This window comes from Xyrauchen texanus, chromosome 24, assembly GCF_025860055.1.
Source record: "Xyrauchen texanus isolate HMW12.3.18 chromosome 24, RBS_HiC_50CHRs, whole genome shotgun sequence".
Classification (NCBI taxonomy): domain Eukaryota; kingdom Metazoa; phylum Chordata; class Actinopteri; order Cypriniformes; family Catostomidae; genus Xyrauchen; species Xyrauchen texanus.
In genome coordinates, this window is record NC_068299.1 from 11,632,407 (window position 1) to 11,638,406 (window position 6,000).

Sequence of the window (6,000 nt, forward strand, 5' to 3'; positions counted from 1 at the left end):
AAGCATTTACCTTGTATTGGCTCTGCATGCACTTACCTAAGTGGATAAGAGGAGGGAACAAACAGTATGGTAGACTTAAATAACAATAATCAAATGAATGACGTCTACATAGAAGATTGTAAAGAAGGACTGAGCCTTATGCTTTGCCTTGGTACTAAAAATATATCTTAAACAGGCCTAGTGGTGCTCCAGCTGGGCCAAGATGATTATGCTGCTATATTTTGATGCTTTTATAGGTATTTAGGGCACTTGTCAGCAGGTCAAGCTGAGAGACCAGCTGGACGACCACCTAAACCTGTTACAAACAAGCTTGGCCATGCTTAGAAACCAGTTAGACAAGAAAAAAAAAAGAAAAGAAAATGCATTCCAAAACCCAGAGTGTGAAAAGGGTCTATTGTTTAAGCAGAACGATGTCACAATCTGTCAGAGAGCTGAATATCACAACTGTCTAAATGAGCCAAGGGGGCAGAAATAAGCACACCACCCATATAAACACAAACATATGCATGCATTTATTCTCAGATGCCGATCACTTTCTATGAGTGACTCTAAAACATTCAATGAAACTGCAGCAGCCCTCTTCATTATTGAATTCTTCCTCAAGGCTTCTCTCTCCACCATTCTCTCTTCTCCAGTCTAATTCCTGCCTGTTCTCTGTGTGACACAAAGACAGGGATAGGAAAGAGACTAAAAGTGCCCTCCTTCATTCAGACCTCAAACTGTGGCTTTCCTAATTAAAGGGAGTTAGCAGACTGCTCTGGAATTAAAACCAATCCCCACTTTGTAAAATATAAATTATTAAATAAGCACTCTAAAACTTAAGAGCATATGCTGTTTGTGTTTCTATCTGATTCTCAGAAGATGGTTGACTTCTTCAATATTTCATGCTGAGAGAGCAAGTCCCACTATGACACACTGTTGGGAATCAAAGTTAGTTGCTCTGAATAAACTGGGGTGGAAATCCACATGGAAATCTTTCCATGCATTCGGAGAACAAGAAAAGAAATACCCTGTGGTGAAAACATCTGTCTGCATGACAAAACCATATAATCTATAAAGCTTATCTAGACTTTTCAATGGCAAATCAAAATCTACAGCACTGTATATGTTAGCTGTGTATTTCAGAAACCACATACCATATTTATTTTAAAAGGCCAGTGAAAATAAATATGAAGTGTTGTGTTGTCAGCTGATAGTCAGTTGCCATTGTGTTATTAAGTGAAGTATAAAATGTGGGGTGATATGTGTGGCTAATAAAGTGCGGTGCTGATATATATGTATCATGACCGATCAAGAGTTCAAAAGCCTGCATGTTTGGGGCGAGTAGCTGTCATGAAGTCAGCTGGTGCGGGTCCTGATGCTGCGATACCGCCTGGATGATGGTAGCGGTGAGAGCAGCCCATTTCTCGGGTGGCTGGAGTCTTTGATGATCCTCCACCTTTTTTCATATACCACCTGGTATAGATGTCCTGGAGGAAAGGAAGCTCACCTCCGATGATGTGTTTGGCAGTTCGCACCACTCTTTGCTGGGCTTTGTAGTTGAGGGAGGTGCTGTTGCCATACCAGGCGGTGATGGAACTAGTCAGGATGCTCTCCACAGTGCTGGTGAAGAACCAAATTCCAAATTTCCTCAGCCCTCTCAGGAAGAAGTGCTGGTGACCCTTCTTCACAACGGTCTCAGTGTGGACCGACCATGTGAGTTCCTCAGCGATGTGGACACGAGGAACTTGAAGATGCTCTCTCCACCGGTGCTCCATCGATGGTGATGGGACTGTGTTCTCTTAAATACCTTGGCCGACAGTGGGTGCTCAACACAGTTTTCCTTCACTGAAAATAAAGTATTTCCAATATTTACATAGACGATGCTTCAAAATTGATTGTAATGAAAAAGAAAATTGTGTTATTAATGCAAATAATAAAAAACACAATTAATTTTGTTACCATCGTAGAAGCCAAAGTCTTCTGGAGACTATTTAGCAGAGACAGGCCACTTCTATTTAAATGAATGGGAGAAATTGGAACGCCCAACCAACCAAGAAGCTCTAGCACCCAACGGTCAATGGATGTAGAAAGGAAGTCCCCCATTACAGGTAAAAGAGCCAACCACCTTTTAGATACAGACATTGCCTTTCAATTAACTCACTAACATCTGCTGACGTTATGCGCATTAGCTGTACAAGCCGGGAAAATTGCAAGTTTTAGCGTAATTTAAGGTAAAGAAGCCAATCTATGATTCCATTATTATCCCATTTTATTGCTGATTTGAAATGTATTGCTGATTTGAAAATTTCCCCATTCAAGTAGATCGGAGCTGCACTGGCATGACTGGAAATAGCCTCCCGATGAAATAGCGTTCCAATGACAGTGGACTGACTAGCTAGAAAGACTTTGAAAGTCTCAACTTAAGGCATATTTTAGACCTCAGCTGAACACACAAGCTCAGCTCACAGTTATTTTCCATGGCAACAGAGAATGTAAACAAAAGTTAGCTTAGGGGCATGCAGTCTTACATTTTGGTCTTCAGTTAGACTGATATAAAATTATATGCAATTGACTGAAAAAGTAAAGACCAAAGTTTTAGACAATTAACTATTTTAGACTAGTCAGCCTGCAGTGTGCGGTCAGCCGGCCATGCACGACGCAGCTTAAAGGGAACAGTGGTCATTAGGGCCACGTTCACACAGCAGCAGAATACGGTTGTCAGTCCTGTTTTGAGTGTTTAATACCATTATGTTCACACAGATTTCGGTATTTATGTGTAACAACCACTTTGTATAATCAAACTGACACCTCAAAATTGTCAGGACTCACATCCGCATTTTAGGCAAACCTGTGCTGTTTGAAAAGAACCGTACTGGGCAACTAGTATTCTGTCATGTCACTTAATGTGAGAAATCCACGCTACACTGTACACACGTGTGTCTTAACTCATGGAAATATTAGCTGCTTGTCATCCGCTGTTTTCCACAGGCTGCTCACTGGCACGAGCAATAGCATATTAAACAGAAATGTGTTAACTACCTTTTCACTGTTGAGGTTGTTGCCATACTGGTTCTCTTCACATGATGTCACGACTGTCATATCGGAGCTTTCATAGAATTCCGAGTTCACAACCTGTAATTATGAGCTCTACGAAGATGTGAACGGTTTTTACAAGTTGGATTATCGTAATTCCGAAATGACGTTAACGCACTACTTCATTCACTGTCACTATTGTTACAGCTGTTAGAATACTGATAATCTGCAGTTTTACCTGTGATTTGTGAGAAAGTAATTAAAAGACATTGTTGTTGTAGTCTCTCTAGTGTTTATTTTACCAGGAAAAGGCTGTGATACGTATAATGAGCCATGAGAAAAATCATTTTGCAAAAATAGGTCTAGTAATGTGATTCCACACATGAGACCAATCTGTTGTAGGTTTAAACCCCACAAGGAGCGATCCTTCAGTTATCACCAATATGTCCTTGTGCAAGGTAAATTTTAACCCCAGGTTTCTCAGAGGGGACTGAATCTGTAATAAGTGTACTGAGCTAAATTACTTCTTGCTAATTTTGAATGCCCTTGTTATACATTACACATGTCAATTACATGTCTCTGTTAATTCAGCTTTCATTTTTTTCTTAATGAGGAAATTAGTTAGTTTGAAGTTCCTCTGCATATGATCTATCAGCCACTGTAGCTAAATAAATATATTAAATGTCTCCATAATCAGTAAGCACTTGCTGAAATGTTGCTCAATTCACATACACTGCATTACATCAATTACACTTACCCATAGCAAAGCAAAATTGAATATGAGATCTCCTTTATGTCACATTTACATCTCCTAGATATAAATGAGCACTAATTGAGACCAAAGTGGTTTACTCATTCTTCTCAAATGTCTCTCCTGACAATTAAGTCTCACATTGAGCACAGTGCAAGTTCTCTAAATTCTCTCACAGCTGTCTCTTTTCCTGATCTCAACTAAGAGAAAAATGAGACATACTGTGCCGCTTTCAAATATGTCTCAATTTGATCTCAGTTATATCTCAGTGAGAAATATGTCTCGTACTGCTCACTATTTGAGTTCTCAGATTCTCTTACAGTTGTCTCTTTCTAGTGTTTCAGCAAAAAGAAAAAATAGAGTAGTGCAAGCTCTCAAATTAGTCTCAATATGAGACATTATTTAATATTATAGCTCAATCATATCTCAGTTTATCTCAGCGCAAAATTTAAGAAAAGAAGTCAATTCAGGCAAATAATTTGAGATGGTTTACATAATGTTCAACGTACAAAATGTGTTGATTTCTGACACAAGCCATACAATTCATTAATTACAATTTTGAGTTCCAAAACGTAACCCATCAAAACATAAGCCATGATGTGCTCAAGAGAGCTTTGCTGTTTCTTCCGAACTCGAGCCATTTCTGCCCCACACTCAACAGCGGGCAGTGCAGTAACCGCCGAAAAAAGAAGAAGAAGCTGAACATTGCACGCGCGGGAGACGTGACCGGTAGCGCCAAGACCCGCCCTACGAAGCAGCTCATTGCATGGCTCACGATTGATTAGACTTTTCACCTCGAGTGGTTAAGGTTAGGATAGCGGATTGGTCAGGGGATAGGACCTGAACAAATAAAAATTTTGTTATCTTTTTTAAAGAATACAGGGCTTTTAAAAAGAATTTAATAGTATAAAGGAAATATAATATGTGGGTATACTCCAGTCCAGCGGTGGCGGTAATACAACAACAAGTTGTCAACCGCCAGATAAAAATAGAAGAAGAAGAAGAAGATTGGAGGGCGGGTCTTGGCGCCAATTCGTAATTTCGCTGGGGTGAGAGTAGTGCGTTGGTCACTGCTGCTGCACCTGTTGGCTTTTGCCCCTGCCACGCCGAAGAGGTAAGAATGAAATGCTTTTGACATTATCATAATAATGGAAGGTGGGGATTAGGTAATTAGGTGTCTGTCCAAAAAGTAATTGACAAAGAAACTCCGAACTAGGGCTGCACGATATGAGGAAAAGCTGCGATGTGTGATAACATTGTTTAATATTGCGATGACGATATGACTTGCGATAAATGTGATAGTTAACTACACTGTTCCCATGTCTTAGTGCTTTAAAAGGTTATTTGCGTGATAGGTCAAACGTTTATTACCTGCCTGGTTCAGAATACACGATTTTAGCGCGATTTTGGCACGATCCGTTTGACGTATGGGTGTCGTGGAGATTCGTAATAACGACAACGGGCGTCGGGACGCAAGATTCGATCGTTTCATCTCGTATAGTGTGTCATAGTGGGCGACAACCTACGTCGCGTCTGCGATGCTTCATGACAGAAAGACTATAGCATGTTTAATTCTTTAACGGTCCTCCACGACGGGTTGAATATGTGAGCGAGACGAGAGTGAGTGAGTGAGAGTGCAACAGTGAGTGTGTGTGTGCGCCAGTGAGCGTGTGTGTGTGTGTGTGCGCGAGTGAGTGAGCGAGGGACAGTGAGTGTGTGTGTGTGTGTGTGTGTGTGTGTGTGTGCGCGAGTGAGTGAGCGAGGGACAGTGAGTGTGTGTGTGTGTGTGTGTGTGTGCGCGAGTGAGCGAGGGACAGTGAGTGAGTGTGTGTGTGTGTGTGCGCGAGTGAGTGAGCGAGGGACAGTGAGTGTGTGTGTGTTTGTGTGTCTGTGCGTGCGAGTGAATGTGTGTGTGTGACGGCACGCGATGACTGGTCGGAAAGCAACGTGTAGTCTGACATGTTTCTTGTCCACGACACGACAAGATTTTAGGAGTCAAAAACGTGTAATCTGAACATTATTCATCGTGTCAGGCTGTCTGTTGCGATGTGTTCATCGCGGGAGTTCATATCGCGATGACGATGAAAATTCGATGTATCGTTCAGCCCTACTCCGAACTGTATTCAGCCCCTCGAAAATGGGATGGTTGGCTAAGTTAGCTAATGTTAACGTTAGCTAACGGCTAATGTTAGGTTCTACGTTGCATATCAAACTGGGGGTCCTTGAAATGAAAA